The sequence below is a fragment of the Pleurodeles waltl genome, chromosome 1_2, assembly GCF_031143425.1.
Source record: "Pleurodeles waltl isolate 20211129_DDA chromosome 1_2, aPleWal1.hap1.20221129, whole genome shotgun sequence".
NCBI lineage: Eukaryota > Metazoa > Chordata > Amphibia > Caudata > Salamandridae > Pleurodeles > Pleurodeles waltl.
In genome coordinates this window covers 705181793-705205685 of record NC_090437.1, presented here as the reverse complement: position 1 = coordinate 705205685, position 23893 = coordinate 705181793, and the positions used below count along the sequence as shown (strand labels likewise).

Genomic DNA, 23893 nt, shown 5'->3' with positions numbered 1-23893 from the left:
AAAGCAAAGAATCATCATTCTTGCTTACAAGCTTCTGCAAATATTTGCATCTAATCAGAGAGCATTCTGGAAACATTATATGTAAGCTCAAATTGTTAAACCTTTCAAGCATATGTGTACACTTATTTTTACTGGAACCACTGTCAGTAGTGCAGTGTGACATTACAACGTTCATTTAGACCACTCACCATAGTAATAAAGGCTTTGCATTAATGAACCATATATACAAGTTTGAATAGCATTAACATACAGACACATATTACTTCAACTACAGACAGTTCCCTTCCCTGTAAGCTGGCAGCCAAAGGGTTTGTGCTGCTGGGGGTTAGGCTTACTTGTCCCAAGAACAAAATAAACATAAAAACTTGTTGTCCTTGACTCCAAATTATATGTCCTTGGCATTGGAGATTAGGAATTCCTGAGCTAGGAATTTAGGGGTCAAATCTGACATCCAGTTATTATTTTGGCTTCATGTCAGGGACGTGGTAAGGACCTGTTTTGCTTTACTCTGGGCCTTAATAAAGTTTCTGTTTCTAATGTCTGGTCTGGCCAAGAACACTGTTGTCCAAGCCTTTATTACATCTAGGCTGGACTATGGTAATATCCTCTATCTCTGTCTTCCTAAATATGTTATTCAGAGACTTCAGATGATCCAGAATGTGGCAGCTTGACTTCTCCTCAGTCTGTCTCTGTTATCTTGGGTCTCTACTTATCATAATTTGCTACATTGGCTCTCTGTGAAGAAACAAATTGTGTTCAAGACGCTGGTTCTACTCTATAGAGGCTTTCACAAGATAGGCCCTAGATATGTGGCCCACATAATTCACTTGTACTGCCCAGCAAGGAAGCTGTGGTTTTCTAAAAAATCCCTTGCTTTGGTCCCAAGAATTTACTAAGCAAGGGAAGGGGGGCGTTCTTTCTCATTGTTTGGCCCCACTGAGTGGAACAAACTGCCTCTGGAACTCATCGTGCTAGCTCGGAACAGACTTTCAGGTAAAAAGTTCAAAAGTGTGCTATTAATTCAGTCTTAGATACCCCCTGGATCAGGAGCACCAGGACACTCCTCAGAAAAGCTGTGCGCTTTATAAATCCTATTCATCATCATCATGTTGTGGGGGCTGAGGGCGAAATAGTAGTGGCCAGATGAGGTAGTGCTGCACCTGATGAAAAATAATTTGGTTTACTTGACAGAGCATGAACTGATGAAGAATATTCTCAGTAGATAAAGCAAGGATGGGATAGGGCGGACGTGTTTTGGATGCAGTTGCTTCCAGAAGGGATCGACAAAGGGTTAGGAAACTTACAGTGATTTATAGGGTACGAAAGGAAGTGAACAGAAAATCTTGGGATTCTGTAAGTCAAAAGAGATAGGGTTAATTAAACATGAAGTTATTGTAATTGAATATCCTGTGCTCATTAGACATAACATTGTGCACCTTTTGCTGCTACGGTACAGGCTATATCTGGAGAACATGAAGAAGGCACTGGAAGGATGGAGGAGTGGGTAAGTATCAAGGGGGGGACAGAAGAATACCTCAGGAGATTCTTTCTTGGGGCGGTGTGAAGGCTCAAAGAATGAAAATTTGGCTAGACAGTTAAAGGGAGAATGGGAGAAGTAAGGGAAGAGGGATTACGAAAGGAGAGCCAAGAGGAGAGTAAGAGCCTGATTTAGAACTTGGCGGACAGGTTACTCTGTCACAACGGTGACGGATGTCCTGTCCGCCTAAATCTAAACCTATTATATCTAATGGGATATCAATTGCAACGGACAGGACCTCCATCACCACTGTGACGGAGTAACCCATCTGCCAAGTTCTAACTCAGGCCCCTAGTCCTGGGGAGGGCAGGCTAGGCAAGCAATATGAAGAAGCAGAGGTCAGAAGGGCAGTTGCGGCTCACAGGGATTCCTGGGAGGGGCGGTGAGGCACGCGGGGTGGGTGTGGTGGGGACATGGGAGGAATTAATAATTTTAAAAAAACGTACCTCTGCTCCCACGTAGAGCCGCTCCTCTCCTCGCCTTTCTCCGGATGTTGCAGACACAGGCTCCCAGCCTGCCCTGCGGCCAATCCTGACGCTGATCAAAGCAGCGTCAGGATTGGATGGGAGTGCCCAGCCATGCCCCTCCCAGGCAGACTGGGAGCCTCTGCAGGCTCTCTCAGGCTTGAGAGGGCTTGAGAGAGCCTACTGTGCATGTATGTTTGGCCGGCCCGAGACAGCCGGCCATACTTACATGCGCAGTCGGGGGAATGCTGTACAGCCCCTCTCAGTGCACGTCACTCCAGTGGCCCTGCCTCTTTCAAATAAACTGTGTTTAATATCCTTTTCTTCTAAAGGTTTTGCAGCTGCTGCTGCTGGTGGTGGGGGGTGGCGCTCCTCCGCCCTTATGGAGGAGCCGCCCCTGCAGAAGGGTGAGCACATGAGGACCATAGGACTTAACAATGGTTAAAAGTTTAATGTTGATAAGATAATGGGGGTAGGAGTGGTAGGAGTGGAAGGTTGGAGTACCGCTAGCTGATATTATTAGTGAGTTGCTTAACATAAGATAGATTGTGCGGCCTAACCGAAAGGTTGAAAAGAGGTGATCCCAACTTGTCCCAAATTAAAGGGGTCTTTTAAACATCAGACCAGGAGTGGCGTGAGCTATCTTCAGTGCTTTAAATGGGCCAGTACTGTCCTGTACGGAGTACCGGCACTTTTTATTTTTAGAGGAAGAGTACCTGCACTTCTCAAGAAAAACATAATACTTTTAATTGGAGAGTTCCAGCACTTCTCAGGAATGAGCAGGTACTCTGGTACAGAGTACCTGCACTTCTATTTATCCATTTCAAGCACTGGTTATCTTCCTTCAACACCCCCTCGGAAGGGGCTCAGGGGCTCTTCCCACCAGGTCTCTGTAGAAGGGACTCCAACTGCCTGCAGAGCGTCACGAGTGCACGGATTACAAGTCACTCGGCCACGAGAGTCAGTGCCCACCAGGGCGATGAGCTTGTTTTAATTAAAGCATGCTGCGCTCCAGCTGAAGGAATGCACGAGGGCTAGAGAAAGACAAAAGACAGAGCTAGCCCAGACACTCGCAGCTTGGAGCCAACTGAATATGTAAGACCAGACGTGCTGCATGCCTGAGGGGGCAACACTAGAAGCTCTAAAAAGCCCAAATATTTATTAGGGGAAAGCAGTCCACTGGGAACCCAAAAACATGAACCTTCTGCGGCAAGTAACTCCAGTAAATCTCTGCAACCGCCGATGTTTTCGGATTGCGGGCAAGCCATTGTGGCCTGCGTGTTGCCCAAGAACCCTCACTCCTAGACGCCACATTGGCATCCTGAAAGACGCGAGAAGCAGGCCTTTCTCATTCCTATGACGGGCACTTCTAAAAACCTCACGTCAGACCTGCACCTAGAATACACACCACTTCGATAGCACAGACACACAGACACACAGTGCGAGCAAGCGTTCTGCACATACTAACGCTCTTCGTGCCGACAAAAGGGACTGCAATTGGTAGATGCTCTCTATACAGCTAGAAAGGTTAAATATAAAGCTATACATCTTACGCCCTTCAACTACTAAACGGCCCCGATATTGAATGTCATGGGCTCTCCTTTCACAAAAACCTCAGACCACAATAAGCCCTGGGATGTGCTAGCACGAACGTGGCCCTTAACAGCTAAAACACACTATTATCTCTAGCCCTAAGCTAATCTTCCATCCTCTCTCTTGAGGCCGGCTTCCTATTTTGGCCATCACGTCTCCGGCCCCTAATCTCATCTCATCCGAATACCCACAAGAATGCATAGACACTCTCCTAAGACACAACATGCCATCTTGAACCTGGGCAAACCAGGGGCATCTGCTCACAAGAGGAGCATCCATTCAGTGCCCAGTGCCAAGATTACAGCGTCAGCCCCATCCCTTCCGACCTGACAATCAATGCCGGCAGTTTTGTGCGTGCTGTGTCTCCAGCCTCTGTCGAGCACCACAATCATGTATTCATGCATTATGAATGAACAGGTTTCCAATGGCGACGGCAGCAACGGGTCCGCCGGGCCTTGGCATCATCAGTGAGGGGTCGATGCTCAGCAGGATGAAGGGAGGCGAAAGAGGGAAGTCTCTAAAAGACAGCCTCTGTTCTGTGCCAACATACGAACAAAACACTGAATCTGTTTACAGCAAGCGACTGTAAGCCGCGGCCTTAGAACTCAAAGCCCACAAGAACCCTGCAGCCGTTCAATTGTTGCAAAACTGTGACAAGCGGAGGCAAGAATACATTTTATATCCGACAAAAGTCACATTTCCAATTACCTGTGCTTCCTCATGCCTGCCTCCTAGCTCCATGAACTGTCATGGGCAAAATCCCCAAAGCATGTATGTGATCTTGATGTGTCTCCCTCGCCCAGCTCCCCTTTCAGCTGCTTCTACGATCTATAAATGCAACGCAGAAAACACAAATCACAATGAAACACAAACGAGCACTCACCCATTTCCGCTGAAAAAAGCCCATTCAACACGAGGCAGGTATGACAGTCCTGCTGTGGGCCATGTCCAAGGCTTCCAGGGATGCGCGGGAAGGAAGCATCTTTCTGGCCGACGGCAAGTTCCGGGGGGTGTCAGGAGACCGAGTGGAAGGACTCCCTGCTACTGGACGAGGTGAGCCTCCATGGCAGGTGGGGTTTCAGGAGATGGCATGCACAAAAGGAAGCCTGATGTCGTCATTAGAAGATAGGGTGGGAGGAAGGGAGGGGGGAGAAATCCTAGGTTTGCTGACTCGGGGGGAGCCCCTGAAACGATCCAATCCAGTCAATCTGCTTTTAGTGCATCTCTACCTCTCGCCCCCATCCTCCAGCCTGCGTTGGAAGACTGCAGCAAACGGTGCAAGGCATTGTGGGATAGGATGCAGCAGAGGGCTGGGATGAGATGCGTTGGCTCGTGTTCATAAATCAGCGATCAGCTGTTTCAGCCTCAGTGGTCCATGGAGAGTGGTCGCCGGGGTGTCACCACGGATTAGGGGAGGAGGAAGAGGGCGGCACTAGGATCTTTCTGCAGACAGCACTGTAGGTACAGCCGGCTCCAGGGCGAAGGGAGGGCGCGGCGAAAAACAACTCTCCTGCCAAATGTCAACGAAGAAAAAGGCTGCGGCGTGCGCCGCCTGAGGAGGCAGTGGCAGGCACTCAACGACGAGGCACACCGCATGGCACTAATTCCTCTCAAGGGGGCACGAGAAGAGAAAGCAACGATAATTGATGCAACGCGCTCAGTGGGTCACACGAGCACTGTACTGAATACAATGGATGCGCACTAGGGCAAGCCACTGAAGGCTGGAGGCGGGCTCGAGCCAGATGACTGACTCTGGCTAAGCTCGAACTCCTCTTGGCCCTTCGAGCCCAAAACCAGAAGGGTTTTTGCGTGGCTTCTACGCGCTGTACCTCGTGCACTGAGAAGGACAAACATTAACTCATCTAGTGGCCGAATCGCTCAACCTGCAACCAGAAAACATGAAATCAATCACGGGTTCCCATTTGACTAAAGTTGTGATCCTAGACAAAAACGGTATTTCATCGTGCATATTTTTTTCTTCATTATTTCATAAGAGAGCATCTTGAAATATGTTAGTTCATGGGTTGTGTTTGATTTAATGGACTAGAACAGCAGTTCTTACCTTTTTGACTTCTGTGGACCCCAAATGAATCACTACTAGAATCCGGAGATCCCAACTGAGTCATTATTGGGAGCCGGGAACTCCTGGCCTAAGCAACGTCTATGATTTAAACTTCAAAATAATGGAAAAAAAAACAATTATACACCAGGCAAATGGTCAACTGTGGAAATGTTTTGTCTAATTAGTGATCAAACATAGAATAAGTTCACATTTTCAATTTTGCTTCTTTATTTGTACATACTTGATTAGTTTTAATTTCTTCATTTTAATATTTTTTAATTTTGTAAAATAATCACGGATCTCCGTGGACCCCCAGGACCACTGGTTAAGAAAAACTGAACTATAATATTGCTCTATGTATAATAAGAATGCAGGCCACATACAGGGTTCATACGACAATTGCCTTGCCTTTTAGTTAACTAATACCATTGCTATCAGGTCGAGGAAGTGGTGGGTGAATGCTCCTAAATTAATGTAAAAAAAATACCACTTTTAATAAATGTCCATCATTGCAGTGATATACCACTCAATGAACTGTGTGGAAACGATTCTGCATGTTAAAGAAATGCACTTTATTTTAATTCTGACAACCAGTGCTTAATTTGTAGATAAAAAGGTGCTGGTGCTCAACGCCCTTCTCTTAAACATGCAGCTGCTGCAATTAAATGTGGGAACACGGAATACTGGGCAGCGTAATCCAGAAGCCATCTCGGGCCTCTTCAATCCATATAAATCCACTCCCTGCCCGTTCAGTTCACTTAGCAGCTTTGTACTTTCTCCCTTTGTAACACTTTTTCGTTTTTCCCTTCCTCCGTCTTTCCCATATGTGTCTATTGCTACCAGCAAATGCTTGAGGCAGAAGAATAAGCCCCGGCCCTCAAAAATAAGTGCTGGTGCTCAGCACCGGAAACAACAAGCACAAATTAAGCACTGCTGACAACAGTGTTTATTGTGTGATTTACATGCCAAATATTCTCAAGACTCAGCTCGTGCACTGTCTCGTAGAACAAAGCCGGACCCTTGGCTCGGGTCTCCTTATTAATCTGCTGGCTCGACCACCTCTAATGTACAGAATTTCCAGGCAAAACAAAAGCATTTATGGTCATTGGCCAAGCCATTTATCTTTTTCAACTGTTCAGGAATGAATCAGCCCATTTCTCACAGTCCTTTGTTCTCAGGCTGTAAAATATTTGACTCTGGGGGTATGAGACATAGTAAAGGTATATCAGTGGTGTCATTTTTTCACTCATCACACACTTTGGGGAATGTCCCAGCAATTAAAACCCCTTGTAAATGTGTTTAATCCCGATGCAGATGATGGGGAGCTCCAGGATGATGAATCATATACAGGGAGTGCAGAATTATTAGGCAAGTTGTATTTTTGAGAATTAATTTTATTATTGAACAACAACCATGTTCTCAATGAACCCAAAAAACTCATAAATATCAAAGCTGAATATTTTTGGAAGTAGTTTTTAGTTTGTTTTTAGTTTTAGCTATGTTAGGGGGATATCTGTGTGTGCAGGTGACTATTACTGTGCATAATTATTAGGCAACTTAACAAAAAACAAATATATACCCATTTCAATTATTTATTATTACCAGTGAAACCAATATAACATCTCAACATTCACAAATATACATTTCTGACATTCAAAAACAAAACAAAAACAAATCAGTGACCAATATAGCCACCTTTCTTTGCAAGGACACTCAAAAGCCTGCCATCCATGGATTCTGTCAGTGTTTTGATCTGTTCACCATCAACATTGCGTGCAGCAGCAAACACAGCCTCCCAGACACTGTTCAGAGAGGTGTACTGTTTTCCCTCCTTGTAAATCTCACATTTGATGATGGACCACAGGTTCTCAATGGGGTTCAGATCAGGTGAACAAGGAGGCCATGTCATTAGATTTCCTTCTTTTATACCCTTTCTTGCCAGCCACGCTGTGGAGTACTTGGACGCGTGTGATGGAGCATTGTCCTGCATGAAAATCATGTTTTTCTTGAAGGATGCAGACTTCTTCCTGTACCACTGCTTGAAGAAGGTGTCTTCCAGGAACTGGCAGTAGGACTGGGAGTTGAGCTTGACTCCATCCTCAACCCGAAAAGGCCCCACAAGCTCATCTTTGATGATACCAGCCCAAACCAGTACTCCACCTCCACCTTGCTGGCGTCTGAGTCGGACTGGAGCTCTCTGCCCTTTACCAATCCAGCCACGGGCCCATCCATCTGGCCCATCAAGACTCACTCTCATTTCATCAGTCCATAAAACCTTAGAAAAATCAGTCTTGAGATATTTCTTGGCCCAGTCTTGACGTTTCAGCTTGTGTGTCTTGTTCAGTGGTGGTCGTCTTTCAGCCTTTCTTACCTTGGCCATGTCTCTGAGTATTGCACACCTTGTGCTTTTGGGCACTCCAGTGATGTTGCAGCTCTGAAATATGGCCAAACTGGTGGCAAGTGGCATCGTGGCAGCTGCACGCTTGACTTTTCTCAGTTCATGGGCAGTTATTTTGCTCCTTGGTTTTTCCACACGCTTCTTGCGACCCTGTTGACTATTTTGAATGAAACGCTTGATTGTTCGATGATCACGCTTCAGAAGCTTTGCAATTTTAAGAGTGCTGCATCCCTCTGCAAGATATCTCTCTATTTTTGACTTTTCTGAGCCTGTCAAGTCCTTCTTTTGACCCATTTTGCCAAAGGAAAGGAAGTTGCCTAATAATTATGCACACCTGATATAGGGTGTTGATGTCATTAGACCACACCCCTTCTCATTACAGAGATGCACATCACCTAATATGCTTAATTGGTAGTAGGCTTTTGAGCCTATACAGCTTGGAGTAAGACAACATGCATGAAGAGGATGATGTGGTCAAAATACTAATTTGCCTAATAATTCTGAACTCCCTGTAGGTGGGACGAAACACTGTCCCAGATACTGCAGGTAGTTTCTAAATTATATCAGTTGCAATATGTGGCTGTGCTCCCAGTGCAGTGGCCTTTATAATCCTCTTTAGACCACTTCCAAGAGCGTTCATTTGCCCCCCTTGGTGAACACGTTCCTGGGCCTGCTCTCTGTGTACAGCACCCATCCTCATTGGCTTTTCAGGCTACTCTTTAGCCTGAGTCAGGCCACAAGAGTAACACTGGTGCTTTACAATATGGCTGATCCTAGGTACAAGGGGGACCGTATTTCTCGGTGGGGGGAGGGTGGGTACTTGTCGATAAAATAGATTATTTTTCAAGTTGCATCCTGTTCCAAAGACCCTCTTAAGTTACAGAGCGAGGGGGCGGAATTTGAGGCAGCTTATTGCATTTTACAATTTATTAGCTATCTGTATATTTGAAAGCTTTGAAGAGCCACATCTATGAATGCAACCCAATATTCTAAAAGTTAACGAGAAATATTTTATGTCAGAATGAGGCACAACAATGAAACGCCTAATAGCCAATTAAAACATGACTTACTTGTTGTATCAATTGCAAGAAAAGCACAGGCAGCGCCCTGCTCAGTGTCCTTCAAGACACTTTCAATCTTAGAATCAGAATTGTTCACATGAGCCCATGAAGGCTCCCCGGCTTTAGTCCTCGCTGTAGGATACATGGAGCTGCCCTAAGGTACAGAAGCTCAGTGAAGACGTGGTCCAAGATGTTCATGGTAAAGGTCAACTGAGCCTCTGGACCAAAATGTATTAGCACTGCGGAACTTGTGTATGGTACGTGCACACCAGCCCATGATATCCAGCACTACCACCAAGAGTACAGATAGTAAAGCAAATTCACCCAAGCTTTACCATGTGCACATTTCTGGGCAAACAAACTGCAAATATATTTGAGAGGAGAGTGATCCCTCCACCCGCCCAACAATAAAAACTGTATTTTGTTTGGTTTTATCTCTATTTTTAAGCTATTCACAGCAGCACTCCTTTTGAGAGGTGGAGCCTCTGCCTCTTTCTTTGTTGAGATTTCAACCAGCTACTGATCTGGCTCTCGGGTGTGCCTTCAGTTGAGAAAGTTGCAAAGGCAGTCACTGTATTTAATGACCCATATCTACATTTGCCCCTTGTGGTACAAAAGGCTGTGCGTGTCACAGAGCCTTCTCACCAATAGGGGCGTTGGGTTTCCACTTGTGTCTCTACAGAGCAGTGTGCTGATGGAATGTTAAAAACAGCATTGCCTCAGTAAGTCAGTGTGAAAATAAGAGAACATTGGTTCTACAGATGCCAACTCTTGTGGGAAGACTGACGTGATGTGCATTTAAAAATGTTAACAGACCGTGCAGGGGGTGACCAGGTGTGGGATGCAGAAGGGATACGTTGGAAAAATGAAAATGCAGGTTCAGAAGAAAAAAAGGAAAGCTGAGCGAAGGGCTCCTTGGAAGGGCCTGCGTGCTCCTATCTGTAAGAACTTCATGTGAAATTCTCAGTGAGATATAGAATTCTTTTTAGTTTTTTCCCTTGACTTACTTTTCTGTTCGCACAAATGTGCCATAACCAGTGTGCCACATTCTTCCAGTATATAGTGTTTGAAATGTATTTAATATAAACTTCTACTTTGTTTTCTGCATTAAGTGATCTGCCCGGTATTTACTGTGCCCCTTTCATTTGTTTACATAACTTTATTATATTTAATCTAATATTAAAGCACAACGAGTCTTGCCAACAACTTTCTAATACATTTGCACACTAACTCAGTGGTGTACAGTGTCAAGTATCTTGGCGAGTGTTTGTACGTGCTATGATTTACACACTGCTCACCCTCGGGGCGAATGACCCTGGCAATCTGAGCAGATCTGGCAAACAGAATGAGGAAGGCACTGCTATAAGCTTTTTCCACATCTTTGGTAAATGCTATGTTATGTTTCTTATTTATATTTATTTATTTAAATATTTATCTTAGAGACACTATTGCTGAGGACAAATGGAAAATAAAACCAGCCCCGACAAAAACATCCAACCTTGCACTTGCCTGAAACCCCCACCACCGCATTCTCTTGTGCCCCCACGTGCTTAATGCAATGAACACCGGGGAACTAGAGAGTCTATTTCAGGGCCCAGCGGTGACCGTGGCCCTTCAAAATCCGGTCTCCAGTGGCTCCCGCATCAAGGGTACCGCCCGGTAAGTTACATCGTCAGTGCAGCCATGACTATGCCTAGCACCTTACCACATGGAAACAACAGGCACTGCTAGGAGTCACAGTACTAGGCTGGATTGTCTAGGCCAGAGCAGTTCCTTCAGGTTCAGCTTTTTGAACCTTAGTTCAATCAACTTCCATTTTTGAAGTTCCCTACAGACCATTCTAGGTTACACAAATTATTGCACAGTCTTTTGCATGTGTAATATATTAATACATTTTATTGTGGGTTAAACGGTTGGTAACCAAGAGAATTAAACAAGTGGCTTTATCCACCGGAGTTAAGTAGCAAGTACGCTTTTTTAATGGACACCGGAAAAATCTGAGATTTCAAAAAATACATTTTCCTTTTACTTTTGTGGACTGATAGTCATTTGATGGGGCACCTGCACATTTTGTTCCTAATGGTATTATATAATTCCTTCTGGAAAAAACCGTGCTAACAGTATAGGGAATTCGTCCAGTCGAATTTAATCTTTATTGATCCATCCTAATGTGTCAACTTATTTGCATTTGGTTGGCCCATACTGAGGTTTCATGGTGAGCAATAAAACAAGGGCCAGGGATATGGCCCGAGTAATTACTAGTGTTGAGATTATTTCAAGCTTCCATCCATCATTTTCTTGTATACTCCAAGAGGTATAGAGGAGGCAGTTTAGGAAACACTGGGCAGCTTCTAAGGGACTAAGGGCCATATGTACGAAAGCTTTTTCCCATAGACACAGAATGGGTAAAATCCATTGGTACATGTGGCCCTAAGAGTATCACAATGAGTTAACCCTGTGATGTACCGAGGGGTCAAAGGGTATCTGTACTCACTTCTAGCACGTCTTTTATTTTGGTGAATCAACAGCCTTGGAATGCGGTAACCTGAAGGAAGAAGTGAACATGATGTGGCTGTAAAAGTAGAATACCATATACCTTTAAGATGGCAGAAGGGAATGGGGGAGGGGATGTTGCCATAATTCTTTCACTGAGCTTGAGTGTGGTAATACTTATGATAATTTGCTTCTATGTAGTGTTTAATACTACAATGTATTTCTCTTTATGTAAGTGTCACTATTGAAAAATGAAGTAGAATTTTTTAATCGACTTTGGAAGGTTGAAAGAGTGAACTGACCTTGCTGTGATTCATGTTGTAGTGAGAACTTAACTTGATGAGCTATCGTGCTTCCTATAAAGTGATAAAAACTCACTCCCCAGAAAACATACTAAACATTAACCTATTACACAATACTAAAACAGAACTAACATACATATATCAGAACAAGCTAGCGGTTACCTTTCTGTCATACAGAGTTCCAGACTCAACTGTGAATACAAACTGGTCCATCAGTACCATTCTGACGAAAGCTCGCCAGATAATGAGGAGAAGTTGAAAAGAATTGATCACGATAAACTGACATGGTACACCATAGCCCAAATATATCACAAATGTTTACTGTGGCACCCGCTAGCACTCAATAATTCCAATCACACAACCAATCGACCTAGGGGATGTGCAACTAATTTGGTCGATGCAGCCTTCCACTCTCATCCATCAAGCACCAAAAATGTAGACTGCAAAATATTGCAGCTGAATTACTCACCAAACAGGAACACACCCCTGCATATCACTGATAACATATCATCATAACCTGAATGAAATTCCAAAACTGATCAGGTCACCCCAGCTACCAAAACGCTCTGCAATGTCCTGCTAATGGAACAACGTGGGTTCTACAAATGGCAATAATATGATGGTTTTAAATGAATGGAAGGGGACACTGGGTCTTGTGAATGCTCAAATGTTGGGAAGGTGCATTTGTTGAAGTGGCAGTGATGAAGACAGTGACCGCATAGAACTGTTCAAGTGTAACCCTAGGTTATATGCTCATCTGGAGGCAAGAACGGTGATGACGAAAAAGGACAAGCAGTGAATGTTGGAAGTAAAAGATCTCCATCTGTACAGCATTTTAAATTAGAAGGTAGTTATCCATGGAATAATGGATGGAATAGAAACATTTGCAGTCCCACACAGAGAAGCTGAAGTAGAGGCGCCGGGGTCAAAACAACTATGTTGGGATTCAGAAGGTGAATGATCAACAGAGATGTCCTTAGTTTTTTTTTATTTTGTCTCGTTTGCTGTGCGTTCAAACACAGAGGTCAAATGTCAGGCTATCTTCTGACAAACTAGTGCTTATTCTTTAAACATGGAACTTGATGTTTACATTTCTTGCTCTCACTGCATATGATTTTGTAAAGTGAACTGTGTAAGAGCTTTTTTAGGCTTCAAGGAGTGTGAAATGAAAGATTTGTAAGATGTCATTTTTTTTTCTAACCCACAACAAAATTGGAATACTTGTAAATGAACTGTACAAAGATTTCAAACTATATCAGCAGTTTGGAAAGCATACACGGAGATTTTGTTTTGTAATTCTGAAGTGTGATGGAAACGAACATTTTAATAGGATCAAAACAAACCAAGACACTTAACTTGGTGATGTGCACATGGTAAATATTTGCTGCAATCCAATTTCCTCACATTATCACATAAGAGCTATATTGTTTCATCAGTAAACTGACGTCTGTGCACATTTAGCACAATTTCAATGGAAAATAAGTTGTAAATTACTGTGTGCTACTACACAATGCTTGAGTGATATATTTTCAACAGTGTGCTCCAAAATGCACAAATGAGTATGTACCACACCCTTACCACTCTCCTGCTGAATGGGCATGTCTCATTTGCTACACTTGTTCTTTGTGTGACGCTTGTATTTTTCACAATCTCTATGACTTTAGTTATGGAACATTGATGGCAGCAGCGCCACTCTGAAAATTGTTCCAGCACCACTGTGCCACTCTGGATGGTGCTTGAAAGGGCAGCAATGCGATGGAAGATTTGGATGTTGTTGGCATGGAGACAGGATTTGAGGATAAAGGAGGTTCTGGCTCCCATTAGGGAGGTAGTTTATAAGGCAAAGAGGAGGTGATGAAAGACTGAGGGGCAGGGTACTGCAGCATGTAGGGGATAAAAGCCAAAGATCTTCACTCTCTAAGGTGCAGTCGACCAATGATGAGCTGAACAAGACTGTGCTGCAATATATAGTCCCATAAATAAGTGTATGTCTAATAATATGGCGGGGTGCACAGTGACAAAGATTGCTGGACGCCACAGGCTAAGGAAATCAGGTTTGAGACAAGGAAAAACATGTGGTCTCATCACTATGTAAATTACACTAACAAAATCCCAGCGCTCAGAAGGGCTGATTCTTTACACTTTTTGTGTAGATTTCTCCACCTCTGTATGACAGCTAAAGATGTCAAGAGACAGACCTAAACACACTAACTCTCCCTAATTCTTGCAACGTTCAACAAGAGAAATAAAGAATGTTGTTGAAAGGAACATAAGGACTACGCAAATGTTACCAGTAGCATTCACTATTTCTGAGCGGACCATACTTCCATCATCTCTGCCACAACCTCACACTCCAGTGGTGCACCACTTGACCACAAAGATGCTGACATGTAGCAGTGGGGGTGCCAGTTTTCTGGGGAAGGTGGCTTTTTCGCTGTGAAGAGGTTTGATGGAGGGCGGTCGTGAAGGGATCAGATATGAACCTCCTCCTATCCCTCCAGCTCTCAGAAAACACAGCATTGAGCACCATTACTACAACCACAGAGCGAGAAGCACTATGACTGATAGTTGATTGGGCCACAGTATGGACTAAGAGAGTACCTCCTGTCACTTGTCCTGTGTATTGGTGGTGTGCATTCTGTGGCACCACGGATAATTGCAATACTACAATGACTTACAGGACTGTGGCTATTGAGTCTGGACGATGTTGCTTTTGATAAGCTGCAATTAATAATAAGAGCATGGCGGCAGTCAAAAATTCATAATGAGTGTCCGGGGCCTGGGATAGCAAGATCTCTCTATGAATGCTGATGCTGAAAAGGCATAATGGCATCTTCGTGGCCTTGGTGTGGCCTCCAACATAGCAACAGACAGTTTAGCAAAGATGCTTCCTGTGGAAGTTGGTTATGCTCAGGCCACTGGCTCCGGAGATACAGAAATAATGATGCTGTTCAGCTTTGTCTTAGAAGTCCTTTTAGATGGCAGCATTAATATTACTGAGAAAACTGACACATTTAGAATTTTAGGGACTTTGATGACTCAAGACTTGGATAGAGAGTGTATGAGCTTGACGGAAGAGGCACTGTAAAAGCAATGTACTGGAACAGATGAATTCTGCAATAAAGCACCAAAAAGCTGAATTACTTAATTTGAAAGATACATCAGCCGAAACAACTCACATCTGCTGGGCCCACTGAGCAGGATGGAGGCATTTTCAGTGAAGGCCTTCTTGGAGGGGTTCACCCCCTTTTTGATTACTAATGCAGACTGTGCCATACATATGTTGGTGGACAAAGCACACGGGATGCTGAAGCAGGGCCAGCCCCTGGGTTTGCTCCACCACATGATCATGCTTCAACGTCTGAGCTACAGAGAGGTCAATCAAGCTCCTTACCACAACAGGAAAGGAGGGCAAGCGTGTCCATAATGGTGCCAAAATCTCACTTTACCCGGATTATGGTGCAAAAACCTAGAAAAAGGACACTCCGAGGAGAAAAGCATACTCCATGACTGGAAAAACCTTATACCTTGTGCCCCTGCCAAGCTGCTCACTGAAATCAAAGGGGAAAGTACTTTTTGTCTGCTCTAAGGAGATATTGTACAATACTGAGATAATAGGTGACTTAACATGGCATCACTAATGAGTACTCAGAGGGTGCTGCTTGCCCTCTGGTTTCCTTTTCAAGTCGAAGCCTACCAGACAGCACAGCTGTCTGGTTTGCTAAAGCCATCTTGGGACTTTCAGAAAGCTGACATGGGAATGCATTCTGCCCATTGCTTACCATTGGCTTTGTGGTTTGTAACTCATATTTGTTTGCTTTCTATTTGCTGGCTTTATTTGTTTTATGCTATCCAGCTTCAGCCTATCCCTCCCATTGCCCAAAGCTTGTTTACTGTATTCTTCCACAAACTCGCTTTCTGTAAACAGGCCTTTATATCTTGTTCTTATCTTCTCACATTTGCTGTACATTCAAAGACAGAGGTCTAATTTCAAGCTCTCTCCACTCAATCTAACCCAATTAACCCCTCCCCAATCTACCCATGCTCCACTCAAATCTACTACACTCCGCTCCAATCTACCCCAGTCTACCCAAGTCCACTACAATCCAACCCAATCTACTCCACTTCAATGTATCCCAACCCACTCCACTACAGTCTACCTGACTCCACTTCAATCTACCCCACACCACTCTACTCCACTCCACTCCACTGCAGTCCAATTTACACCACTCCATTCCAATTTACCCCCACTTCACCCCAAATTCCACTGCAATCGATTCAACTCCTCTCCCCTCTAATCTACCCCACTCACTCCAATCTACCTGACTCCACACTACCCCACTCCAATTATCTCTCTTCAATATACCCCTCCCCAATCTACCCCACTCTACTCTACCACATTCCAATACAACCCACCCCACTCTAGTCTACCCCACACCACTCTAATCTACCCCACTCCAAACTACCCCACTCCAATTATCTCTCTTCAATCTATTCTACTCCAATCTACCCCAATCCAATTATCACTCATTTATCTACCCCACTCCAACCCACTACACTCTAACCTACTCCATTCCAATCTACCCTACTCTAATCCACCCAGTCTACCCCACTCCACTCCACCTAACCTACCTCAATACACTACACTCCATTCTACCCTACTCTTCCACAATGTATCTCACTCCACTCCAGTTTCGACTCTACTCCAAGTTATCTAGTTCCACTTCACCCCACTCAAATCTACCCTACTCCACTCTACCCTGATCTACCCCACTCCAATCTACACACTCCAAAACACCCAGTCTACTCTACTCCACTCTATCCCAATTTACCACACTCAATTCCACTCTACCCAATCTACCCCACTCTACTTCACACCAATCTATCACATGCCTTCCAAATCTTCCCCACTCCAGTTCAATCTAAACCAATCTAGTCTAATCTAACCCACTCCATCCCAATCCAACCCACTCCATTCCTCTCCAATCTATCCCATCCAATATACCCACTCCAATCTACTCCACTTCAATCTAACCCCACCCCACCACACCCCACTCCAATCTCCCCCACTCAAATCCAATCTTCCCTACTTCATTCCCAGCTACCCTATTAGAAACCACCCATGAATATCACACTTCAATCTACCCCACTCCACTCTACCCCACTCCACCATAATCTACCCAACTGCACTCCAATCTACTCCTCTCCACTCATATCTAACACCACTCCACTCCAATCTACCCCACTCCACTCTTCTCCAACCTACCCACTCCACTCCAATTACCCAATATATCCCACTCCACTTCACCCCAATCTACCCCACTCCAATCTACCCAGTCAACTCCAATCTACCCCACTCCACCCCAATCTACTCCTCTTCACCCCAATCTACGCCATTTCAATCTCCCCAGCTCCCCCACTCCAATCTACCCCACTTCAATCTATCCCAATCTACTCACTACAGTCTACTCCACTCCACGCCTATCCACCCCACTGTACCCCCATCTACCCTGCTCTACCCAGGGGCGTAGCTTCATCAGTAAGATTGAGGAGGTGCGAGCTTCAGATTTCCCAACAATCACGCTGGCACATAATGTTAAAATACATTTTGCGACAAGTAGGGTGCAGAAGAGTGGCTGAAAGGGCAGTGGAAAGGGAGAGGAATGCAGATTTGTAGGGTACTAAGTGAGAGAAAGCACATTATTTTGAGTAATATCTACTATTTTTTAAGTCTTTCGAAGCAGAGAGAGGAAGAGAGTGTGTGTGTGCTTTTGTCTATGTATCTAAAAATTTCTGGTGAAATCTGACCGACACCGCACCATACCCAACTGAAAGCATGTGTACCCATCTATTTATCACAAAATACATTTCTTAGAAGGGTGTAGCACCCCAAACACCGCACTCCGAAGCTACGCCCCAGACTCTACCACAATCTGCCCCGCCCTACCCCACTCCAATCTACCCCACCCAAAACTACCCCACAACACTCCAATCTACCCCACTCTCCTATTCTACCACACTCTACCCCAATCTACCCCACTCCAAACTACCACTAATCTACCCCTCTCTAATCCATTATACCCTACTATAATCCACCCAATCTACCCCACTCAAATCTACCTCACCCCATTCCATTCCACTCCAATCTACCCAACTCCACTCCAGTCTACCCCTCTCCACTCCAATCTACCCCAGCCCACTACACTCCAATCGTGCCCAATCGAACCCACTCCTCTCCAATCTACCTCAATATATCCCACTCCACTCTACCCCAATCTACCCCATTCCTATCTACCCTACTCCAATCTACCACTCTCTAAGCTACTCCAATTTACTCCACTCCAATCTACCCCACTCCATCCCACTCAAATCTACCCCAATCAACCCAACCCAATCCACCCCACTCAACTCTACTCCAATCTACCCCATTCCACTCTAGCCCAATATACCCTACTCCAATGTACCCCACCCAAACCCTCCCCACACCACTAACTTTTAGCCATGCCGGACAGCAGTCATATTGGCACACATAATGGCTAAAACACACTGCCAAAGCCAATAGCTCTTGCATTGGCGAGCCCTACTGGCTTTGCCAATGCTTGTTTACGTTTGTCATGAAAGTTTTAGAGAGCCCCCTCTAGGTACATCATTTATTATTTGATTTATTATTTCATAACAAAGCTCTTTCACTATGTTTTGCAGCTCATATCGATAATTAAAAGCCTTGTGCTAATATGAAGAATTAATCCGGAAATACATAGAATATGAAACAGAATGGTTTAGCAATCTTAGTTGTAACCTTCTTGCCGAGTTGGATAGCTCCCGAGAAGGAAGCCAGTAGAGAGGACCTCCTAGCTGACGGTGACTGTAATGGATAATTTTCTGCTCTTACTCACACAAATATTTTTCACACATAGACTGTGCCGTGGTGGGAGTGGAGCGCGGTGGTAGGATTAACATGGCAAAGTACGTGGACCATGCTCTTTCAGACCATTCACATTTGAAATAGTCTTGGGAGCAACTGGCATGGGGAGTGTGCAGAGTTTTTACACAGTACCAACTGAATAACTACAGCACAAGGCACTGTCAGATGTGCTGATGAACAGTTAGCTATCGCAGACCACTTTTCTGCGACTACTCTTCTGCAAGTTAAGTTTGAGTAGAATCATGTTCCACATTATGGATTGTAATATGTCAGAAATGCATGGGCATGGAGACGACACACAGCATCAAAAAAAATATCACAAACAGAATTATGAAAGGCAATAGTTGTGAAAGATGTACAGAGGGACCTGCTGAAAAAAGGTACAGTATTAGAAGGTATGCATTGGTTGAGTAGAAACAAGTATCAATGTTGGTAGAGACAAGGCTGGGCACCTCCCCCTTTGGCTAGTGGATATGGGAAGAGGCACCAAGGGTGTAACAGCTGAGGAATAAGGAGGGTCACATACTGATGTGTCTGGCAGAGATAAGTAAGGTTAAAGCTGGCAGGAATAAAATTGTTCAGAACCCTTCTCCAGCCACTCACATTTCTCAAAAAATGTAAAATGCGATTGAAAGGAGTCATTGCTCATGAGATGCGATTTTAAACGGCAGAGATGTACAAAAGTGTTAGCCCTTTAAAGTCTGGTCAGCAACCTCTTTAAATCCTATATCTCAAAAACTGCAGAATTTACATCGAACCAGCAAAATCACTCTTTGACTAAAGTTCTAATTTCAGGTCAAGTTTGGTGTAAATCCAATCAGCAATCCAGTCTGTAGGTACAAGTACAATTTCATATTGCAGCTACATTGGGAAAAACATATTTTCTCACCCCCACCAACTTTTTTATGTTGCACAGATCTTCATAAAATTTGGCAAGCAGACTTTAGATGACTATGGCAAACAACGTCTTGATTTCATGCAAATTTATCCACGGGGTCAATAGTTATAAGCCCGTCAAAAAATGTATTTTCAATGGAAAGTGTGGCTGAAACATAACTACATAGGGAAGGCCTGTTGTTTTCTCACTCATCTCAGATTTCTGATCGACTTTTTATGTCTGGCGTAAGCCAGAACCATTTGATTCTACTAGAATTACAAGTATTCAATATATTTATATAGAGGTGGTTTCAACCAGCCCTCTTCATATATTGGTCTGTTGTCTCATTCACATTTCACTTCCACCCACTACAGCATTCAGCTTGGGGCAAAGGTCAACTCATGTTAGCAACTAGCTAACTGTAATGTGCTGTGTCACAAAGGGGTATATCCCTCTAAATGTACCCCCCCCCTTCAGTGCTAGGTACTACAATGGTAGTGTATGATATTGAGACCAAATATATGTTTGCTTTTAACCCTTTTTTGATGTTAGTCAGGACCTGGCAGCTCCCACAAAAACAACCGTGACAAAATAAGCATTTACTAAGCCAAAATGCTGGTGGCCAACACCAGAGCTGTTGGCTTTGCCAAAGAGTGTTAAGTCTGGAGTAAGCCAAAACCTTTTGTTTTTCTAAAAATAAGATTTTATATTATGTATATATATATATATATATAAAAATAGGGGCTGTCATCACTGTAATTTTAGTTAAATCAGACTTTTCATAGGAAGAATGTTTTTTTATTTTGCTAATAACTTTGTTTTGGCGTAGTTTGACAGATCTTCACAAAAAGTTCCCCAAAAAAGTGTTAACCTACCTCAGCTCTTTTCTGGAAAGTTTTAGGGTGATCTGTCAAGTGGGTACTGAGAAAAAAAGGGGGATGGGTTCCAAAACGCAATTTTCCCAAGGCAATTTCTATAGAGAAAATTAGACAACAATACAGAGGAGACTGCTGAACTGAATTACACCAAATGTGGCAGAAAGGTAGATCTTTACAGTCTGCTCAGTTGTTTTGGAGAAATTAAGGTTAAAAAAAATAGAGCTATATTGACAGTTGTTCCCTCGGGAGCCCCTGAGGAGTCCAGCGGAAGTGGGAATTATAAAACATTATGATTGGCCAAGTAGGCTCTTTCTTCTGCTGGTCACTTTACTCTCTTGGTACCGAGATCTATCAGCAGCTGCAAGCTCTATGTTTGACAGATGGCAAGTGAGCTTAGGGGTAACCTGACCCCATAGCCCTTATGTGGAGAAGGGGGGTGGGCGCAGACGGCCCCCTCCCATTGGTCCCAAAATTAAGAATTTTCTTTTTGGGGTTGTCACGATCCCATGGGAGTCTTCCAGAGGGTCCTGTTGGACTGGGAAAATGATCAACAAAATAAAAAGACGTGAAGTGGGTGATCGTGGAAGGTTGGACACCCGCAGGAGATGGGTGCAGGGCCTGGCCACAGGCAAGGGCATGCACGCAAGCCTGCGCCATGCATGGCCACAGGTTGCGCACAGAGGCAGGTGGCTATCTGCAGGTGGTTCGATATGATAGTAACACAAGATCTAACTTTACATTTTAAAAAATCCCATGATGGCATATATTGGAATATTGCAGCATATTATGCAATCACCAGTTATGTATCCTCTCTCATATATATCAGGCTTAAGTAAAATTTAAAAAGTATATGTGGAATCTGAGACAAGTGAGGAAAAGCCAGGACTGGGAGTGCTGTAGCCTTCTCATTGTTTACTAACCTGAGATTTCAGAAGCACAGTAGATGGCTCGTCGTCGATGCACATGCACACCTCTAGGTGCCATATTGGAGTTTGTGAAACCACTCTGCAAACACTAGAAAGTGAAAGAGATACCTGCCAGGCTGCTCTAACGCTGTGTGTGCTCCTCCCTAAGCTGCATCTTAACAACTGATTGCTAGCCCTCATATGCTAGCTATACCGACATCTATACCGATAACCGTAACATAGGCATCATTAAAAAAAAAAATGCCCACTTATTACTACAACAAATCTTATAATAATATTAATATAAAGGTAGACGTTTGCTTTGCAAATGGTCCCATTGGTTCTATTGTTCATATTCTTATCCAACAGATCACTTCGGAAGAAAGAAGTCTGTAAGGAATGTTCAGTCCACAAGTGCATCGAATGAGCTTCTCTAGCACTGGCCTCTTTACTTCTAGAATCATGCTTAGAAATGATGACTGAGGCAAGCTGAGGCATTCTACTGCTCCTGATGGAAAGCATGTGTTTCCATTGGGGGACTTCACAAACAGACAACGTATTGTCACAAGGGGTCATATTGGACAAAGGACTGGAAATTATGTTGCTCATAGAGGAATAAGGTTTATGCAGCACTGGTTCTTCACAAAACAAAAATAAGGTAGTAGCTCTGTGATACAAAAGAACAAATCTTTCCCAGCACAAGAAACTCCATTTCTCTAACGAAAACAACGTGGCTGCTGTCCGTGCCATAAGCAAAGAAACATATAGACAGAAAAAATGAAAAACATGAGCAGTTTAGAGATTCGCTACTACGGATTGGAATGTAAACAATCAACATATGTCTGAGATACAGATCAAACAATAAAGAAAGTCTGGAGAGCACATAAAAAACAAACATTGGCAGTGACAGTAAGTCTGACGTTGTCTGACAGCCTTTTGGCAATTCTGGTTTTGTTTCGTCGTGTCTTTTTCAAAAGTTTATTGATTGGGAGGCTGGAGGGAGGTATCAATCCCAACAAAATTAGATCGACTAAAGATGCCGTAACTCATAGTGAAGTGAGCCAAAGGCAGAGAAGGTGTATGTGTTGCCAATGTGTTGCTCCTTGATGCAAGCTTGTATGGGTTAGAGAAAAATGTGAACGACACAACCAAAGGGAAATAGAGGAAGTATGGCTACAATACCTCTATACGTAACTATGATATACACATAATTTTAGTTAAATCAAAATGTTTTGGCTAACACAGACCTAAAAACCCACTCGTTGTGCCATTGGATGTCAGCCATTTGCCTTTGAGAAAGAAAGAAGGACAGACTGAAGGAAAAAAAAAGAAAGAAGGAAAGAAAGAAAGAAAGAAATAAAGAAATAAAGCAGGAAAGAAGGAGATAAATAAAATGAAAGAAGGAAATATAGAAGGCAAGAACAAAACATTAAGGAAGCCAAGAAGGAAGAAAAGAAAGGCAGGAAAAAAGGAGCGAAGGAAGGCAAGGAAGAAGGCAAGAAAGAAAAAAGGATAGGAATTCAGAAAGCAGGATAGAAAGACAAAAAGCAAGAAAGAAAAAAGGAATGAAAGAAAGAAAGAAGGAAAAAAGGAATAAAAGCAAGAGAGTAAAAAAGATAAAGAAATGGAACAAGCATTTGCAATGCAATGGGTCTCACGTTTGCTCGAGTTAGAGCTATTAGTGTTGCAAATTCCCGCCTGGATTTTTATTGCCACAAAAATCGAAAATGAAAAGTAAAACAGTCGACGTAAGTGAGCCGATTCAAAGCACCACGGCTGCCATGAGCATGAGCGCGAAGAAGAGACATAAAAGGAAGAAGTTTGCTTGCAGCAAATGTATCAGCAAACGTGCAATTATCCGTGTAACAGGGTCGATGGCCAAGGCGGTGAAAAAACCTCCTCAAGGAGGGACAAACGTAAAGCATTTACCAATGATAGCAAAGGATTTTTTAAAGGCAAGACCAGGAATGAGTGATAGTGATGGGTATGCGTTGGGGATGGTTAAAAGTGCACAGAGATTACAACAGGCCAGAGCGCTTGCACGCTCTACCTAAAACGGAAAGAAAAAGAAAGAACAAAAGACAAGAGAGAAGGAAAGAAAGGGAAGAAAGAGAGAAAAAAAGCAAGAGAGAGAGGAGTGAAATCAAGAAAGCAGGAAAGAAGGATTGAAAGGAAGGAAGAAGAAAAGAAGTAAAGAAAGAAGGACAGAAAGCAGGAAAGAAGAAATGAAAGAAAAAAGAAAGCAAGCAGGAAAGAAGGAATGAAAAAATGACAGACAAAAGGAAAACAAGAAAGAAGGAATGAAAGAATATAAGACAAATTGAAAGCAAGAAAGAAGAAAAGGATGAATTAAAGTATAAAGGAAATTGAGAAAGAAGGAAAGGAGGAATAAAAGGAA

General features: G+C 43.5%; 1 protein-coding gene across 3 annotated transcripts in view; it reads right to left on the bottom strand.

Moving 5' to 3' along the window:
- The window catches only part of TRIM2 (tripartite motif containing 2), a 299587-nt gene that overhangs the window by 148509 nt on the left and 127185 nt on the right, over positions 1–23893 (bottom strand). Inside the window, exon 1 of one of the 3 annotated variants that reach the window (XM_069242776.1) lies at positions 4478–4873. The exons of the other annotated variants lie outside the window; for them this stretch is intronic. The gene's annotated coding sequence lies outside the window, so the exon portion shown is untranslated. Of the gene's footprint in view, positions 1–4477; positions 4874–23893 lie in introns of those variants that run through there. 3 annotated transcript variants of the gene reach the window in all.